Source organism: Urocitellus parryii, chromosome 7 (assembly GCF_045843805.1).
Source record: "Urocitellus parryii isolate mUroPar1 chromosome 7, mUroPar1.hap1, whole genome shotgun sequence".
In the NCBI taxonomy this organism is placed as follows: Eukaryota; Metazoa; Chordata; class Mammalia; order Rodentia; family Sciuridae; genus Urocitellus; species Urocitellus parryii.
Genome location: NC_135537.1, coordinates 71759114 through 71780028, shown reverse-complemented (window position 1 = coordinate 71780028; position 20915 = coordinate 71759114). Strand labels below are relative to the sequence as shown.

Here is a 20915-nt window from a genome sequence, read left to right as displayed (position 1 = left end):
AGGTTAGATCCATAGGCAACCTGGTCTGTCATCCAGGAGGTATTTTTACATCAATCCCGGAGGTGAAGAAGAGCCCTGGAAGAGTGTTAGGATTGTGGACAGGGGCAAGGAGGGCTGCCACGTGGAGGTTGAAAGCCTGGATGTTGGGAGGTGAGTTGTGAGGATGGTAATGATCCAGGAACCACATCAAAGGTTAAATATTAGTATCCTAACTAAATTTGTAGCTGCTGCCAGGTCTCTGTGCTTTATAAGGCTGTCCATCCAAATGTGAGATTGTCCAATTGCTGGAACACCATATTGCTTCTCTATAACGCCTACTGCTCAGAACCACGTGGCAGTCTACCTTCCACTCTGCGGCCCTTCCCTAGAGGATTTAAATATTTCTAGGTCCCCTAATATATGCACATGTTTCAGTTTGTCAAGATCTGGTAGTTCTCAGCACTCCTATCAGCTGGGAATGTCTAGTAGGTACAGATTCATGCATCCTCTTTGGTATTTAGTAATAGAGAAATGGTGACACTATAAAAGATTCAGGCACCTTTTGTTGGTGTTAGATGGGGGACTTGTGAGTTCATCCAGATCACACTAGAATATCACCATTACTCCCTAAATAAATCGATTAGATCAAATCATAGTACTGCTTATATAGATTTGACTGGAACTCCCCACTTCTGATAGTTCAGCCTACAATTTTACTGATAGTTACATGAGACAAACTCAAAACTTTTACATCTTTTTCACATATTAGTAATTTTTAACTTCTACCACAGATGGCAGGGCTTGTGTTTTCATATATGATGGACTTTGTGTAGGTAAGAACTTTCTTACTCAGTCTTGGTGTCTTTTTCCAACTAGTATCGTAACCACCATGTGGTAGCCCTGCAAAAATATTTGTTACGTGAACACAGTTGTATTATTTTTTGACTGAAATTTGACATGAATACTATAAAATCATTGCTGCAATTTAGCTATTTAGACAGGAAGCTGTTGTGCAACATTTTAACCATTTTCAACCTTGAATCACCTATAATTTTGATAAATTTGTCTATAGTCTTACATTATAAATAAGTGTGTCCTATGAACTCAAGGACAAAGCCTTATGGGTGCTAAGAGGTGTTTCCCACTTAAATGTTTATTTTTTGGGGAGGTGGGAGTTCCTGGGGATTGAATTTGGGGGCACTAGGCCACTGAGCCACATCCTCAGCCCCGTTTTGCATTTTATTTAGAGACAGGGTCTCCATGAGTTAATTGTTTAGCGCCTCACTTTTGCCAAGTCTGGCTTTGAACTCGCATCCTCCTGTCTCAGTCTCCCGATCCACTAGGATTACAGGCATGAGCCACCACTCCTGGCACACTTAGCGTATTTTTAAAAGTAGTGTTGGACTTGATTACTAATCTGGCTCACATTTCTTAAAGTATTCACACTTGTTTTCTTCCAACTCATTTCTTCGGCAGTCTTCTGTTTCCCATATGTTACCCTCCATAGATTATCAGTAGTTTTAGGAAGTTTATCCTCTTACATTGAAGAAACTAATCCTAAACTAAGTATTATTAGGCCACTTTTGGGAAATCTTTTATAAGGCTACAATCCATGGGAAGTAGCATTGTGGAATAGTTTCGTTTCGCAGTAAGCAGCATTATTTGTTGGTTCTTTTTTGGTGGTCTCTGGTTATTTAGCCACCACTGATTGCTGGAATCCTCATTGAATATTTGGATATGTTGAATACCATACACTGAAAGACTTCTAGGTCGTAATGATGAAGTTACAAAGTTTTCATGTTAGATTATGGAGGCACTGAGGTTAATTTTAAACCACATTTGTATATATAATTAAATTTACTGATTTTTTTCAATGTATAGCTCAATGAATTTTTTAAAAATATTTTATTAGTTGTTGATGGACCTTTATTTATTTATATGTGGTGCTGAGAATCGAACCCAGTACTCACACATGCTAGGCAAGTGCTCTACCACTGAGCCACAATCCCAGCCCCAGCTCAATGAATTTTCACAAGTATGTGCAGTTACATACCCTCTGCTACAACGTGAGCACGTCCTCTTTTAAGCCTGTTTCCAGTCATTCCCATCCCCACTCGGATCCTGACATTCCTTGATCTGCTTCAGTTGCTGCTATTTTGCTTTCCTTCTGATTTCATGTAAAAAAAAAATTAAAAAATTTAGTCCTTTGTATTTGGGTTCTTTCCCATAGGTAGTGCTCTTTAGATTCATTTATATTGTTGTATGTTTCAATAATTGTTCCCTTGTATTGCTGAGTAGTATTTCCCATAATTTGGTTATGCATTCAACAGTTGATGGACATTCGGGTTCTTGCAAGTTTGGGACTTTTTTTTTTTTTTAACAGGGCTGCTGTTAACATTTTCTTACAAGTCTATGTGTGGAACCTGTGTGTCTAAATTCTCTTGGGTTTATGCCTAGGAGTAGAACTGCTGGATCATATGGTAAACATGTGTTTTAGTAGATGAGTAACTGGCAAATGGTGTTTCAGTATGAGAATCCCTTGTAAATACTTAGAATTTTCAGAGTTTAAATTCATTCATTCTAGTTGTAATGGTATCTAAATGTAATGGTATGTAAATAAATCCTCATTAAGGATTTATTTTACTTTTTTTTTCCTGACTAATTATGTTGAAAATCTCATTCTGTGCTTGCGTGGTGTTTATTTTCCTTGTTAAAAATGTGTATCGAAATCTTGTTTCCCCCACCTTAACATGGTTGTTTGACACTGAGTTTTACTGTTATTAGTGACTTTATATAAAGACATATAAGGAAGCTATCATTGTTCCTTTGTGTCTGTGGGATATTGGTTTCAGGAATCCCCTTGGATACAAAAATCTGAGCATGCTCAAATCCCTTATATAAAATTGCACAGTATTTACATGGAACCTATGCACATCTTCTAATATATTTGAAATCATTTCTAAGTGACTTTTAATACTGGTATGCTGTAAATATTATGTAAGTAGTTTTTAATGCTGTCTTGGTTTAGATCTGTACACATTCAGTAAAGATGCAAATTTATTTCCTGAATATTTTTGATCTGCGGTTGGGTGCATCTACAAATGGGAAATCTGCACATGACTGAATTTAATTGCTTTCATAGTTTTAAGAAAGAGACCGTCCTTAATGGATATACTGTTTCTTGAGCTGTTTTTGCTTTGGTGGGCAGATGTAGAGGGGTTCTTCTGTCACCCACTGGCCTGTTTTAGTTTGTCTGACCTTGCTTCCTTACTTCTACTCCTTAATTCATTGGAATCTGTCAATTCATAGTCCCTGGGAAAACCACCTGTGGATTTATTAACTACAGCCTCTCTTGAACACACCCTCACACGTGCACACTCATCCCACACAAACTAGAGCCACTGGGAGGTCCTCCCCAGCCCTCCTCATTCAATGAATCTGCAGAGGGCAGTGCACCCTCTCTTGCTGTTTGGATCCCGCATACCAGCACTGTGCCGTATAAATAATGGAGTAGTCAAGTACCCATGATAGTAAACTCCTTACTGTGAAATCGAATGCCTTGAGTGAGTTCCAGTTTTACAGAATACAGGTCCTGTCTGATGTGATGGATCTAATACTAAGTCATTTTGAAATTCTTAGTTTAAAAACTGCTTTGAGAATAACTTCTTTTTGCTTCATACCTGTCTGTAAAATTTACTGAAAAATGGATTGTAGAAAACTTATTTTGATTTGACTGTAAATAAGAGAGGAAAATTATGTTTTTTAGAGTAACCATATCTATGTTAGACAGCCCAGGAGTATCCCAGATTTTATTGCAAATTTCTCATGGGCTTTAATCACTTATTAAGCTTTATCAGTGGAGTGAAAGATACAGTCTGCTCTTGAAAATTTTAAAAAGTGGTTAATATTGAAATAAAGTTGAGTTGACTCATATAATGATGTTTGTGCTAGGTAAAGTCATTTTTTTGTTGTTTTATGTTAAAATAGGTGAAAATTTAAGCTCTTAAGAAGTTATTTATGGAAATTAAAGATCAGCTATGACCTAATAGAGCACGGAATTTAATCGCTTTCATACTTTTTAGAAAGAGATAATCTTTAATGGATATTTGTTTCCTGAGTTGTTTTTCCTTTGGGGGGCAGGTGTAGAGGGGTTCAATAGAATCTAGGAAATCATGTGACAGTACTTCACCACTCTGGGGTTTCATTTCTTCATCTGTGAAATTAACCAGCTGGAGTATATCACCATAAGGTTCCTAAGTCTTAAGCATATTTACTTTGAATTATTTTTATTAGGAATGGTTTTAGTTTCACATGACAATCTTGAAGATAAATCCAAACTTGAATTTCTTCATTTGTAGTATTTTTCCCATTGCGATCATAATTGCATGATTTCTCTAGCTCTTCATTACTTTCCCTCTTAAAAAATGTGAGAAAGAAAAGGCAAAAATAATGATAAAGATTAAAAAGAATTTTTGATTCAAGTTTTGTTCAAAACGAAATACTGGTTGCAAAATATTACAGTATAAAAACATTTTCTTTGTTTTGGTGGGCCACAGTGAATTTAAATGGGCTTAAACATGCATTAAAATGCTGCTAGGGGCTGGGGTTGTAGCTCAGTGGCAGAGCACTTGCCTAGAGTGTGTGAGGCACTGGGTTCGATCCTCAATACTACATAAATAAATAAAATAAAGGCATGCTGTCCATCTACAATTATACAAAAATTTTTTTAAATGCCGCTAAAGTAGTATTAAAATTATATGATCCTTTTTTAGTTAGAATTTCTGAAATCCCATCCACTGTATTTCAGCAGGCAAATAAAGACTTAAATTGCATATCCAGAAGCAACCAAAAAAGACATGGAACTCGGTGTCTCTATTTCTGTCTTAATCTAATACTAGATATGATTCTGTGTTATTGTTGAGCATTGTTAGGCAATGGAACACAAAGTAAGGATGTGTTTTGAAAGTTTTATGGGTGAAGAGTGGGAAGTATTAGCCAGGCTTTCTCTCTTATTTCTCTAAAGCTATAAAAAATCTAGGTCAAGATTTCCATCCTTACTAATACACTTCAGACGTGCCATTCATTACACATGGCTCCAGAGCGGAGTTAATGATGTTTGGGAATCTGGCCTAGATCTGAATGAAGTGGTTCTTTGCCATCATCTGTCATAGTCCCAAGCATGTCCTTAAAAATATTTTTTCTATTGGTTACTCCTCTAACCGTGCAAAACATACAGTGAATCTCCATAAAGAAGATATCTATGGCAGCCAGAACATTTTCCTTCCCTGTCTGCTAGCTCCCACTTTCAAGTAAACAAAGATTCAGTCATTCGCGCTGATGGCATCCAACAAAAGCAGATGCCAGAGAGGAGAAGGCAGTGGAAATCTCCACCTCAATCTTTTTCTCTGAGTTGCCAGATGTCCAGATAACATCACTTTCATGATTCCGCCAAGTGTCTCCAAATACAGTTCACAGCAGTTACGCATCCAACAGACCTGGGGAAGGGACGTTCCTCAAGGTGCCTCTGTTTCTCATGTCCTTTTTAAAATGGAGCCATATTCTTTCTGGGCTCTTGACATGCTTGCTCAGTGTACATTTTTTTCCCCTTTCTGAATAAAAAATATTGTGTACTCAAAATTTGGGGTGGCGTAGTTTTCTAAATCTATCCTCCATGCAGGAAGAAAGCAGCCCCAGGACAAGCAGGATTGTGTTCCTGTTTGTGAGCTGAGGTCAGGACTGCATTTGGAGGGCAGAACAGCTCCAGTACTTGTCTCATAATATTTTCTTCTTTGGCAACATGAACCAAGTTCCTAAAGTACAAATCTCTGTTCCCTTCCTCAATTTTGCTGTGGTTTGTCAGGAGGCTTCATTTCCTGCCTGATTCTATGGGCTGGGAGGGCTGACAAGTTTGGTTGGGGCATGTTGGGATTGGAAGGATGCAGAGCCAGGGTCTTTGGGCTAAAGCAATCCACTGTCTCTCCTCTGGGCTGTTTTCCGTTCAGTACACAAAGAAAGCCTATCCCATAGTTGATTTTTGTTTTCTTCTGGAACCAATTTAAAGTTTACTAGACCAGCTAAATTAGAAAAGGGCTTTGAACCCAACTTTTCCCTCGTTGTATTAGGAAACCTACTGTTATTCCATGAAAATCGGTTTCCTTTTAATGCTACTTTTAAATCACTTTTATTCTTCAGCATAATTTTTAATCCATGTTGATTTCCTTTTAGAAATCCCTGATTTGGACATCCAGAGCACCATTCCTGTCTTTTCTGGGTCTTGAATTGGAAGCTACCAGGACTCTGTAAGACCTGAAAGTGATATAAAAGGTAATTCACTTTTTAAAAAGTTATCAAATTCATGCGTAAATATGATCAAGTAAACATAACGCTATGGTTTTTTTTGATAGTCTTCCCAATTTTTTTTTTTGCCTTTTCCATTTTGATTGATTTTTCCTTCCCTTTTTCTCCTTCTGTCTCCTGACCTCCTTCCCTCTGCTTTGCTCCCTTCTTTCCATTTTCATTAGGCACACATTTGTGAAGTCTGTGCCGGGCCACACACACTTGACCCTCCACACGCTGGCAGGCATGGGCAAGATTGGCAGAAATTGCCTCTGTGAACACAGCTGTCCTCATTCCTGTGCCTGCTGGGGGGACAGTGCTGCTGCCATTGGTGTGGTTGAGAGGCATGTCCTAGCACCTGCCCTGTTGCCCCCGCTATCCCTGTTGGCCCTCAGATATATACTTTCCCCCCAACTGAGTTTGCCTGGGTATTTGACTGCAGTGACTTTTTCTGAGAATTCTAAACCCTCTTTCGGTTTACATTTAAATTCCCTAATTTGGGATGTTAGAATCAAAATTACTGAAGGAATTAGTAAAGTAGCAACAGTGTACTGTTTCCCAACTAGTGAACACGGGACTGTGCCCACTGGACACTGGACGCTGGACGCGAAACCAGGTATGTTTTTTCCAAACACTAACATATGTTGCCACAAAATTAATTGTTGCAGATACAGAACAGAGAACATCACTATCTACTTGAAAGCCATTTCCCAGAGAAAGTATTGTTTATAGATTTATGTGTATATATATCTTAATTATTATTCTCTTCATGCATATATAGTATTAATAAACATGTTAGGTCTACAATGAATGTCTTTATCCTATGAATGACACATATTTGGGGTAAAGGTGATCTCACAGTTTTTGCTAAATATTCTGCTGTATTCTTGTTCTTGACCCTTGCTAGCTTAAATGGTAATTTTGGGGAGTTTTGGGCCACTGACTTGGGTTATTTTGATTGTGTATTGTTTTTTTTTTTTTTTTTTTTTTTTACAGCTGTCTTTTATCTGCTGTTTTACTTTCCAAGGTTTCAGTTACCTGTGGTCATCTGCATTTGGAAAATAGTAGATGGAAAATTCTAGAAGTAAACCATTTTAAATCATGTGCTATTCTGAGGGAGACTTGAACACATGAACTGTGTTACTGTAACAGTTGATTTCTGATAACTGAGAAGGCTGCTAAGGGACTGGCAGTGCATCTGTGATGGACAAAGGGATGGTTCACCTCTGGGAAGGGATGGTGGGTCAGTGCAAGATGTCACACTCCACTCAAAATGGTTTTCCAGTGATTAACAGAGAAGTGGTCAACAGTAGCCTCACCCTACATCACAGTGCCCACTCATTCACCTGGCTTCATTGTGTCATCTCATATCAGCCTAAGAGGGGGAGAATTGTGTACAATAAGAGAAAGAGAGAGAGGCCAACCATACATATGTAACTTTTATTAATACATTGCTATAACTGTTCTATTTTATTATTAGTGGTTGTAAAACTCTTGCTGTGTCTAATTTATAGGTTCAGACTTTATCACAGGTACGTGTGTATAGGAAAAAGCATGGCGTGAATAGCGTTCTCTACTCTCTTCAGGTTCAGAATTCCTCTGGGGGCCTGGGAACATCTTTCCTACAGATAAAGGGGGACTACTGTCCTCAGCTCACTGGAGGATGCTGACTTCCCCTTGCACTAATGCATTCCTTGTTCCAGGGCTCCCCAGAGAACCCGGACTTGGGGGTTGCCCAGTCACAGTGAGTACCCTCGTCCTGGGTGCTGGGCAGGAAGGGTGAGCTGCCCAGCTGTGGTGCTCTACTCCCGTGTGGCTCTGGAGTTGCTGGTTTCATTCCACGCAGGGCTTCTGTCTGTCCTTAGGTCAGCCGTGTAGGTCACCCAAGCCATTGCCAGCACAGTGGTTTCCTTCTGCAGCAAACTGCAGAAGAGTGCATTTGAACCTATTATACATGCAGGAAGTATGGTTTACTCTAATTAGGATCCCATTCCTGTGGTTGTACGTGATGTGGAGATTCCCTGTGGTGTATTCATATATGAACATAAGAAGGTCATGTCTGATTCATTCTGCTGTCTCTCCTATTCCTAATCCTGTCCCTGTCCCATTCCTACTCCCCCCATTCCCCTTTGTCTAATCCAATGAATGTCTACCCTGTCATCTCCCTTCTTCTTCTTCTTTCTTTTTTTAATTATTCATTTTTTAAAGAAACCTTTATTTTATTTATTTGTTTTTATGTGGTGCTGAGGCTCAAACCCAGTGCCTCGGACGTGCTGGGCGAGCGCTCTACCGCTGAGCCACAACCCCAACCTCGCACCTCTCTTCTTTCATTCAACCTCCATCTTTTCTCCCTTTTAGCCTTTATTAATCTCCTCATATGCCCTTATAATTGATCCCCTCATCACATGGTTTCCCCCAGCACACCCAGAAACAGTGTTGTCCTGATTTCAGAATTTCATATTTGTCTGGGTCCCTGCTATGTCCCCTCCTGAGGCAGCGTCTGCCTTCACCAGCTTAGCGACCACAGACCTACTATGGTCCAAGTACAGACTTGTCCTTAGTAACCAAGTGACAGATGACTGTTGAGTGGACATGTGAGCTCTTTATTCTGGGATACTCACACTTCAGCCAGTCAGAAGCATTGTCCTTTGGTTCATTTTTCCAGGGACCATTGAGCTGTGCCAGTTTTGTGGCAGGACTCTTGTTTTCCTGTGGTGAGTTTCTTCAGGGAAACCTGAGGGAGGGTGACCCAGCCAGATAGATCAGTTGACTGGTGGGTTGAGGACTGGCTCTGCCCAGACCAACCCTGACCCTTGGCCATCTGCAGTCGCAGCTCTTCTCCTAGATGGGACTGAGGAGCCATGGTTCTTACCATAGTGGACGAGAGTGTGGGCTCTGGTGTTGAGGAGGACCTGGGTTAGCGCCCAGGCTTTGTCATCACACATGTGGTCCTGGGAAGGCTGTTGGCTCTCTTTTCCCCCAGTCTTTCATCAGTCTAATCAGGATAATAACAGTGCTCATATCACAGGATTCTTGTGAGAACAAAGTGAGTGAGTTGCTCCATGGCCTGGCACGTGGGAAATGTTTACTCTAGTTTGAGAATTAGAATTGAGAATTTCTAATCTGAAAATCTAAAATGCTCCAAAACCTGAAACTTTTTGAGCACTGATGTGATGCCAACAAGTGAAAAAATTCTGTACCTGACCTTATGTCACGGGCACAAGCAGGCACACTAAAAATATTGTACAAGCTTACCTGCAGGCTATGTGTGTCAGGGGTATATGAAACATAAATGAATTTCATGTTTAGACTTGAGTCCCATCCCCAAGATATCTCATTATGTAAAGCAGACAGACCAAGAAACAAAACAAGAACCCCAAATCCAAAATACTTCTGGGCCCAAGTATTTCTGATAAGGGATACTCAACCTGTACATGTTCATGGTTTTATTACTATGATCTTCTACAGTACAGACGATAAAACCTACTTTGTAAATGTCACTCTGAGCAATGAATGAGTTGGTGTGTACAGGATATCTTGTATCATGCATAAAGTGCACACTATAGAAATGAGAGCTCTCTTTGATAATGGTAAAATAATAATAGCTTCATTAAAACACGTGTTCATAGGACAGATATTGTGACCCTAAATGCTGGCTAATATCTAAAAGTGTTAGAGAAGGATGGCTACACATTCAGTAATCTCATCATTAGTTTATTAAATTGTTATCTATTTTGTTTGCAAATGTTTATTTATAAAAGTTTTGGTTATGATTGACTTGGAGTGAATAGTCAAGTTACATACTCATAAAATCCTTTTATTCTTACAAATGCCCATATTTTAAATATAAAAGAAAACATATTCTTGGGTTTTTATGAAATTTTAAAACCAACTAAATAAATATAGATCTTGAATAACATTAGACTACATGATCCTACACATCTTTGGTTATACTATATATGTGTAATTATTTTGGTCTGATTAGATGATGTCTTTTGTTCTTCTTAAATGTGAAGTATACTAAAGTATACTAAAGTATCATCCCCATTATAAGGTTGTTCCAAAACTTATAAGAAGGGAAACTAACTGAAACCTAATGACATTCGTATCTACTATACCTAAATTAAATGAGGCTTATTTAAAAACGTTGGCATTCTTTCCTCTGTCTTTGAACCAGAAACACATTTGAGTCCTTGGCGTATTAGGGAATTTTCTCACCACTTGTTTCACACATTTGCTTTTTGTCATTTGAAGCAAATGACATTACATGTCTTAAAAATGTCTTTTAGGGCTGGAGATAGAGCTCAGAAGTAGAGTATGCTTAGCATACATGCAACCCTGGGTTCAATCCTCAGGACCACCAAGAAAAAAAATCTTTTAAAGAAAAGAGTATAAAATTGTATAATTCCCTTTGAGTCACCTTAGCAAGTGAATATGTCCAAGCCTTTCTGGTAGTGGAGACCTGTCTTGTTATCAGTGCCCTGCTTCTGGCATCAGGCTTGTGGAGTGCTGAGCAGATGGGAACTGAATTGAAATCACAGCAAGGGAATTGGGCAAGTGAAAACCCATTTGCTAGAATGCTGAGAACATGATGAGTTTTCAAATTTGCCTTTAGTATTACTGCGATAACAGTTTAAACCACAAAGAAAGACATTGCAGGCAAGCACCCTGTGTTGGTGAATGCAGTTAGCCTAGTTCTTTGTTGTATCCTGTTTAGGATTCTGATGGGCTGGAGTCCCTGCTTTCCTTCTGCCTTCTCTGCCTGCTCCCCTCCTTCCTTCTTTTGCCCCCTAAACCTCCCTCCTGCTTTCTTATAATTGAAACCTTAAACAAAGAACCCTGCTCTTGCAGTGCTTCAGTGGCATGAGCCTCTTCAGAGGAGGTCCTGATAAAATTCCACCTCGAAGCAGCATCCAGCTTGAGTCATGATGCCACTCCCCCACGTTTCTGCTATTGTTGTGGCTTGTATTCTGGAAGGCCCCTTACGTGTCCTGCAGGGGAGGCTGTCTTCAGCCACTCTGGGAGTCCAGGGTGGCACATCTCTGCTACAGACTTCAGTCCACTTCTCTGAGTGGTTTCATCAGTGCCTTTGCTACATCTTCTCTCAGCTAATTAGGGAAGAATTAATTCTGCCTCTATTAGCATCACTGAATTCTGGCAGAGAACAGTATTGTGGTTGAATTTCCGCAAGTCTGTTTGCATTGCACGGGAAAGGACTAGGCTTAGCCAGGGATTTTCTGGTCTGTTTGAAATCAAGATTTATAATCTTACTTGATAGTGCTCATTCCTCATGGTGGAAACCTAAAACTGAGCTTGCTAAGATGTGTTCTTTTTCCCCAACAGGAGACACCAGCCCCTATTTGTTATGATTTTATGAAATAAATTTTCACAACTTTAAAATGTGTACTTTATTACATGACTGCAGGCAGGTTATGGTTTGTTCTGAGATTCAGCCAGTAAGAACAATATGGCTAACTTCTGAAAATCTCTAGAAGTGCCAGGTAAAAGTTTCTGCAAACCAGGGAGTAGTTGAGTTGCTGCCGGGATTGCAGTAGATTAACCAAAAGGATGCTCACCCCAGCACACTCCCATAAGTTAACCTTTGATTTCAGTTCTCATTAAGTTTATCTACTTATTTGTTTTTTGGTATTGATCTGACATGAGTTTCATCAAAGAGCAGACTTTGTAAGCATGAATACATTTTAATGGGTAGTAGGACACAGTTCTTAAAATCCTTCAAATGCTGAGAATTTAAATTATTTTCTCTTCAAGTGCTAAGTGCACTACTTTTTTGAATTTCTGTAATACAAACATTGATTTTCAAGACTTGAGTTTCTCTGATTGATATCCAGTCTTACTTTCATTACTGTGATCCCCTCTTATCCACAGGAAACCTGTTCTAAGATGCCCAGTGGATGCCTGAAGTGGCAAATAGTAAGGAACCCTATATTTACTATGTTTTTTTCATATATATATATATATATATATATATATATATATATATATATATATATCTGTCTACCTCTGATGGAGTTTAATTTATAAACTGGGTACACTAAGAGATTTACAACAACAATAGAACAATTATACCAATACACTGTAATGAAAGTTTGCACTTTGGGGCCATTTTTAAGGAAAAAAGGGTTACTTGAATATAAGCGTTGTGATACCCTGACAGTCCATCCGATAACTGAGACAACTTCTAAATGATGAAAATGAGTGACAATAGGTGGGTAGTGTATACAACATGTATACGCTGGGCAAAAGGAAGATTCACTTCCCAGGTGGAATGGAGCGGGATGGCATGAGATTTCATTTCACTACTCTGAATGGCATGCAGTTTAAAACTTAGGGATAGCTTATTTCTAGAATTTTCCATTTATATTTTCAGACCATGGTTGATTATTGGTAATTGAAATTGTGTAAAGTAAAATCACAAATAAAGGAGGACTACTATATGATTATTGTTAACCTTATTTCACAATTTGGTTGAAGGAGAAAAACAGCTGATGATATGTTTTGATTTTTCAGGGTTTTGAGGCCATTGAATTTTTAATAGGCCTTTCATATATTAATGGCATGAAGATACAAGTATGTTAAATTTTTAAAAATATAGTCTATAATCTAGGCTGATTAACCTTCTACAAATCCTGCTGTGTATCATAAATGAAATCTTACATGGAATTCTTTTTTCAAAAACATACCTTCATTTTTTTTCCAGATGTTTGTACACAAATGTATAATTTTGATTGCCTTTTCCAAAAAGAAATGCTTTTATTTTACTGATTTAAAATGTTTTCAATTTAAGTTGCACACATAATGATCAAGTTCTGTTTTAACAAGGAGTATTCTTTGCAATCTGTTCAATTTTTTAGTGGTGTCTCCTTTCAGTGAGTACTGTCCTTGGCTAGATTTTCTGACTTGTTTCCTCAGTTAATTAGAATTGGAAAACAGAATTGTCGTCAGGGCCACCAGACCTCCCTGTCTTGAGTTTTCCCTCTGTCCCTCTACCCACTGCAGTATGCATTTCATCTCAGGCTGCTCTTCTTTCTTTGGAGCCTGTCAGCTGCGCAGATTGGCATCACCACAGCATGACTGAGGCGCGGACTGTCTGCGGTTGAAATGCAGGACGCGGCAGACCAAATGAATTCTAGATTGTTCTGCTGAGTAGCTTGCCCAATTTTTGTGTCTTAACCTTCAAAAGGTACTCCTTGGAGGATAATTGCACCTGTTGAAAAATCATGCCAGCTTTGTCTCCCTGAGTGATTGATTGCTGGTGACACCGAAATGCATTGTAGCATCTTCACTTAAATATTAAATCTTGGGTGTTAGTCACTTTGGATCAGGTAACAAAGCTGCCATCTTTTCTGGCCATCAGCCCTGGTACCATTGTCAATGACTGCTCTCTGCTCAGAGCTGCCATATTTTGCATATAGAGATGTTCCAGATTTAACACAAATGCCTTGATTTTACAGTAGAGAAAATTGAGATCATTTTGTAGTTGTCTTTTTTTTTTAACATCTTTATAAGAATGCAGCAAGGATAACTTTTCCTACATTTATTCCTTTAAAATTTTTTATTGATGTATTATGATTATACATAATAGTGAGATTTGTTGGTACCTATTCATACATGCATACTACATAACAAGATAATTTGGTTAATTTCATTCCCTAGTACCCTCCCTCCTCCCTCCTTCTGGTTCCCTTCCTCTATTTTACTGGTATTCTTAGTATAGGAATTCTTCATGCAATGAATGTAGCTATGAAAAGTAACAAATGCATCAAATCATATTAGAAGTGATCAGCCCTTATATTACCCATAATGGTAGGAAATAGATTTGCTTCATCCAGATGCACACAGAGCTTGGCTTTCAGGAGTTTCCTAAAGAGCCATGTGTTTGTGTTTGCCCATCCTGTGGCTCACATAACTGATATACTGGATATCTGCATCACCATGCTGAGAAGACATGGCTCTTATCTTTGAGAAGTTTATAGGTAATCTGCTGAAGTTACTATCTAATCTTATAGTTCTATAAATTTAGCATTCAACTGGGATAACTGGGATTTTTTTTTTTAATATTTATTTGAACAGAAAGTCCCTGAGGGTGTTGTTTTAGTCAGCTTTTTTGCTGCTGTGGTGAAGAAAACCTGACCAGAACAACTGTAGAGGAGGAAAATTTTATTTAAGGGCTCGTAGTTTCAGAGGTCTCAGTCCATAGACAGCCAGCTCCATTCCCCAGGGCTCCAGGTGAGGCAGAACATCATGGAGGAAGAGTGTGACAGAGGGAAGCAGCTCACATGGTGATCAGAAAGCAGAGAGAGAGCGAGTCTCCACTCTCCAGATGCAAAATATATACCCCATAGCAAGCTCCCAATGAACCACACCCCACCTGCCTCCAGTTATCATTCCCATCCGGGATTATTTCACTGATTAGGTTAAGGTTATTACGCAATAATTTCTTCTCTAAACCTTCTTGCATTGAGCTTTTGGGGGACATCACATCTAAACCATAACAGGAGCCTTGGAGAGCATGTCGGAACTGCCAGAGCCTTTGAAATGGCATTCCTGTGGGTTGTCCCGCGATCTTATGGGGGCAGTTCTGCTTGGTGATGGCTGCTTTGCTTGGGATGAGGTTGAGGTGACCTGGCTGGGCTGCCTCTCCTGGGCCATCCTCATTCTGAGAGCCTTCTTGTATTTGGGTTCTGCTAACAATGTAAAGAGCTATTTTAGATCAGCCTGAGTCTGACACAAACATAGAGTCCCATTGCCTAAGTGATATAATTTTCAGTGCACATTGGACGAGGCTGAGGCACCCTGAAGCACCCTCGGGTTATAGCCAGGGCCCAGAAAGTCTTTGTCTGTTCTCTTTTCCTTCCCTTTGAATTTCTCCTCACCGATGCAGAGATAGTCTTATCATTGTGGATCCACTGACTTTACATGATCTGGAAATTTTATTTCTTCTAACTTCTCTCACAAGTAAATATAATATTTATTTTGTAAATTATTTCTTTTAATAGCCAGGCTAGGTGCCAGACCTCTTTGGAGGGTTGAAAGTGCTGCACAGATTTCAGAGCTGTGTTTCTGGTTTGACCTCTGATGGTGGCTTGGGTCTCCAGAGGGAGGGCGTCTCCTCCTTTGAAGGTCACCTTGAAGGTCACCTCCTTGACATATTATATATACCCACTCCAGTTCTCCTTGGTTAAACCTGTCTGCCCTCTTTGTTTATTTTTGTGCAAAATATTTACCTTTTCCTACTTTGCACAAATAATTATGTTCCCAAACCAAATTTGTCTGCATTTTGTGACTATTTATTGGACACAGACAAGCAAAAATAGCTTGCTCTAAATACTCCATTTTGCTGATATGTGAAGTATAGTCATGAAAAGGGGATGGTGATGTGGCCCTGGGAACATTGGGCTTGTGTGCATGGCAGCAACTCTCTGAGAGGATGTTTTATGGCTCTTGGACCATTGTCATCTTGTCACTATCACAACCATAGAGACCAGGTGCTCCTGGATGGTGTCCTCCTAGATTTGTCCTGGAAGAAGAGGGAATCCAAAATCTACTATCAGTGACCATCCAACAAATTACAAAGACTGCCTACACTAGATGCTTTTAGTTGTAGGGAATATGCTTGCTTCCATGCAATTCCAGAAGCATGTTCTTCTTCCTTTACAAATGCTTATATTAGAAACTTTAAAACTAGCTTTTAACTTGAAAACCCAGAGACAATTAAGTGGAAAATGAATTACAAGAAGGCAGCACCAACATTTTTTTCTTTATTTAAAAACTCGTTTTTTTAATGAAGCTGAAAATGTCTACTTAGGTTACTTTTTCTTTATGTGCTACCCTTATTTCAACAACCTTGTCGGCATATATATGTTGGTTTATTGCACAAATAAATGTAGCAATGAATGCACCTGTGGGTTTTTTTCCCCCTTTGAAGTGCATTTAGAAGAGGAATATCTTAAATGCTCAGGCACAATAAGGTAACATAACCACATGAATGCAAGTTGAGAGGAAGTGTTCATTCCAATGAGAAATTTCACCACTCTGTTAATCTAAAATGTGAAGACATTTCCTATTTTCCCCCTAAAGTCCATATTTATCCAAATTTGAAACACCCTATCATGCTTATGTATCACCAGTGGGTGGTCCTTTCAATTAATTGGTGGTGGTGTTTCAGCCAACATGTTAGCAAATGTTCCCTGTCTCCCCCTCCCACATTTTAATTTGTCATTATTCTGTGGCTTCTGCCTGTTTGGGTAAGCCCCAGTCTGAGAAAATCAGAGCAGATGGGAGTCTTGTTGCCAGGTAGGGAAAACGATGAGGGCATCATTCTGGATGTTGAAATTCATTCACGATGGTAGCCACCAGCTGCCATCATTCTGACCTTGATGTTTTGTGCTATACTAGTTGGCACATGAAGATTTGGGGTGAGCAGCATTTCCAGCTGTTAACCAATTAGTATGTCAGGACTTTTCCTAAACTAGCATATGTGTCTCCATTCCCTTGGTTTTAACTATAGGACTTGATAATCCTACAGTGACCTGTCCAGTGGAAGGTTGACAGACAGCTAACTTTAGCAGCTCAGGAAGCAGTACTAAGAATTGAAATTGTTTTCTTTGTCTCACCTGGAGCCCCTGGGGAATGGAGCTGGCTGTATATGGACTGAGACCTCTGAAACTGAAGTCTTGTATGAAATTAGCAGGAGTCTAGCTTGACTTTTCAGTGGGATATGGTCTTATGTTATGTCAACTCCCCAAGCCTCGGTTTCCTATAATTTGCTAGGGAGAGGCTGGATTAAAATAGAGTATGGTTTCTTTGTTTCCATCAGATGTCATTTTTGATTTGACTTTTATAATCAGGCCCCTAAGTTAGAACAAATAATGCTGTTGGACTGAAAACTCCGGTTTCTTCTTTTCAGAGAATGCATACTGTATCTAATGGACTGTATTAATTGCATTTATGATAAAGAAATTCTAAAATCACAGATGTTAATTAATTTTAAAAATAGAACATATGAATGTTTTGAGATCCAGGGCTGGGAGTGCTTCTTCCTGATCTTTCTGGCTCAACCCAATAATAATGAGAATTGGGGGTGCAGTGTCAGCATCGTGCAGAGATGATATTGTGGCACCTGTTTGCCCTGTGGCTGCTCTTTGCACAGATTGTCTTATGAAGCGTATCTGTTTGTAATCCAGTCAAACCTCTCATTTACCTGTGTGGATTTTACTGTTGCCCAGTGAGATCATCCCATCTCATTTCCTAAGAGAGGAATTAGCTGGGCAATTGATTTTAAGAGGCAGTGTGCACCGTTTGGGTACAACCAGACAATGTGTACGCTGCTGTCTTGTGGGTACGCTGCACTTTTCTAGAATGCTAAGTGTGGGTCTGAGAGAAGCTTGAATTGTTGCATACATATATTTACTTTTTTCTTTTTCTTTTTTTTTTTTTAGAAAACATTTTTCCTGTGTCTGTTATTCTGTTTTGTATTAACCAAAAACTATTATCTGCATCAAAATCAATTAACAAATTTCTTGGAGATCCTTGTATAAGATTGGAATAGATAAAAAAAAAAAAAAAGCATCTGCCAGTTAACAGGCAGGGACTATTTCTGATTTCTAGCTGTCCCACTTCATGCTGTGGAAATGGGCCTGGTCCCCTCCAGCCCAGGAAACATTGCATCTTCATAGCACATTCTTCTCCTCTGGGGTACCAGGAACCTGGCGTTGTTTGCACTGCAGTGAATGAGATGATGTTCTGAGGTATGAGAGCAGTGCACCAGGGATTGGCTGATATTTAAAGGACATAAATGATAGCAGTGCACCCCACCAGGACAGGATGAAAGAGCCTCTGGACACTTACTCCCTCCTGGGACTGAAGTCGAGCTATGGCTGATTATGTACCATGGAGTTGTTTGCCCACTGGGTCTGTCTTCCCAAGAGGAGAGGCCGCCAATCAGCATCAGCAGGTGGCAGCTATACAGCAGCCAGCCCCTGCTTGGTGTGGGGAAGGCCACATCACTAGGGGAAGCACTCAGGGGTATAAGCTGTGTTTTTTGAATTAAGTATTACTCCAAGCATGCCTTTTTGCCTTTGACAGAAAGTTGTGGTCTCGTGACACTTTCCTGCAAATAAGGAGCTTTTTATTTTTTTCATTCTGGAGTAAATCACTGAGCAATTCTTTAATCCATTACAAGTCAGTTAATCTCTTTTGGCTTTAATTTATTTAACAATATTAATACCAAATCTAAAAATTTGCATAGTAATCACTATTACAAGGTCATGTTCTAGCTGTTTTCTATATATTATATCATTTCATCCAGCACACCAGTACTGAATCTTAGGGAGGGTAAACCAATATGCCCAATATCACACAGGTACTAAATTGTGACAGGACTTGGATCCGGTTGTCTTGGCTCTAGGATTCTCTTTCTTTACTGCTCTGCTATACTTCCTGTCTCTCTGAAAAATTAATATAATATTACCTGATTCTTTTGCATTTGTTTTGATTGGATGAATAGACATTTATCCTATTATGTGAGGTGCTTGAAATAATGAATGTCAGTACTGTTTCTCTAATACTTACATGTGTTTGGGGTCTTGCATAAAATTTCTTGTCTGTGTTTCTTAGGAATTACTTGTTTTGTTTGTTTGTTTGTTTTTCAGGCAAGGTAGTAGTCTTTTTCTTTTTTAATATTTTGTTTTTAGTTGTAGATGGACACAATACTTCATTTTTATGTGGTGCTGAGGATCGAACCCAGTGCCTCACCTGTGCCAGGCAAGTGCTCCACGACTTCCCACAGCAGCATGAGTTCATACCTAGACATCTGTGCTGCTCAGAGACGACACACGCCTTTATACGAGTGAATTGTGGAGTGAATTGTGGAGTCCTAGAGACGTCACTCACAAAGACTACCAGTGTCATGACACCTGAGAGATTGTGCAGTATTCACCATTCATAAACTTCTTGACTTCCTTATGTAGATAACTTCTGTTCATAGGCAGAAACATTAGTAGATTATACTTGTGAGGATAATTCATGCTTTATAAGCTCACCTCGGTGTACCAATGATATCTTTTAGTTAAAAATGTCTGAATGAAAAAAGTAATCCTAGGATATCATGCACCACACTTCTCTGTGTTAAAATGCCCATGTAAAAGCAACTACCATGTAAACAAAGAAGCTTTCAAAGTTGCAACAGAACAATCAAATAAATATCTGTACTGATTTCTAATGATAGGTAGACATTAGTTGGCCAGACATTATTCTCAACAAAATAATCAGCTTAGTAGTTTTACAAATCATAGACTTCCACAATAAAATAATAAAAGCCAATTTTAGATATTTCTGCCATCATTTACCTTCAAACCTTGCCCATCCTTCAGATTTTAGGGACTCAAGGGTACTGCTTAATCAAGTACTAGTTGTTAACAGTCAAGTGGGAAATTCTCATGAGACAAGGTAAAAATACTTTATGGATGAAGAGAAACGGAGCTCTTGAACTGTTTCATCAACTAATGTGTTCAGTATTAAATTGGGTATATATGTAGAATTTATGAGGTTTAGTTTTTGGAAATAATGGCTAGTTGGCTGAAAATTTTTAAAAACCTCTATTTAGGTAGTTTTGCTTAGTTAAAAGTCAAAGCTTAATAGCCGTGTTAGAGAGTCACTTTCTAAATTAGTGAAATGAATTGTAATGTGACTGTAAGATGATGTTTTGTGAATCTGTGCAATCAGGTTAATTTGTTTTTTTAATGTTAAAACTTTCTATTTTAGGTTTTCTTTTAAAATTTTTATTCTTTTTAGTTATACAAGACAGTAGAATGTATTTTGACATATCATACGTACATGAAGTATAACTTCCTGTTCTTGTGGTTACACATGATGGGGAGTTACACTGATTGTATATTCATATATGAACATAAGAAAGTTATGTCTGATTCCTACTACCGCCTTTCCCATTCCCATCTCCTCTCCCTTCCCTTCATTACTCCTTTTCTAATCCAATGAACTTCTTTTCTTCCCTCCCCACCCCATTGTGTGTCAGCATCTGCATATCAGAGAGAATATTCAGCCTTTGTTTTGGGGGGCTTGGCTTTCACTTAGCATGATAGTCTCCAGCTCCTTCCATTTTCTAGCAAAAGCCATAATTTCATTCTTCTTTATGGCTGAGTAATATTGTAGCGCGCATATGAACCACATTTTCTGTATCCATTCATCTGTTGAAGGGCAGGTAAGGTGGTTCCATAGCTTAGCTATTGTGAATTGAGCTGTTATAAACATTGATATGTTGTCACACTGATTAAGGGGCTGCAGAAGTACTGGACCTCATATGTGTGGTCTTGGATCCCAGTCTCTTAATGCTCAAAGCATTGCAGACTGTGTCAGCAGGAATCCAGGCCACACAGCTGGGAGTCCAGTTTCTCTAGTGTAGTAACCACACTCCCCTGCTGCTGCATCTTTGTCTCTTCAGTTAAACTAGTAGAACTGGAGCTGGAGTTGTGGCTCAGTGGTAGAGCGCTTGCCTAGCATGTGTGAGGCACTGGGTTTGATTCTCAGTACTGCATGTAAATAAATGAGCAAAATAAAGG

At 39.1% G+C, this 20915-nt stretch overlaps 1 protein-coding gene across 1 annotated transcript in view; it reads left to right on the top strand.

Moving 5' to 3' along the window:
• Fam110b (family with sequence similarity 110 member B) overlaps positions 1 to 20915 on the top strand; it is a 150722-nt gene that overhangs the window by 34597 nt on the left and 95210 nt on the right. Inside the window, exon 2 of the mRNA XM_026408490.2 lies at positions 6205 to 6303. The gene's annotated coding sequence lies outside the window, so the exon portion shown is untranslated. The remainder of the gene's footprint in view (positions 1 to 6204; positions 6304 to 20915) is intronic.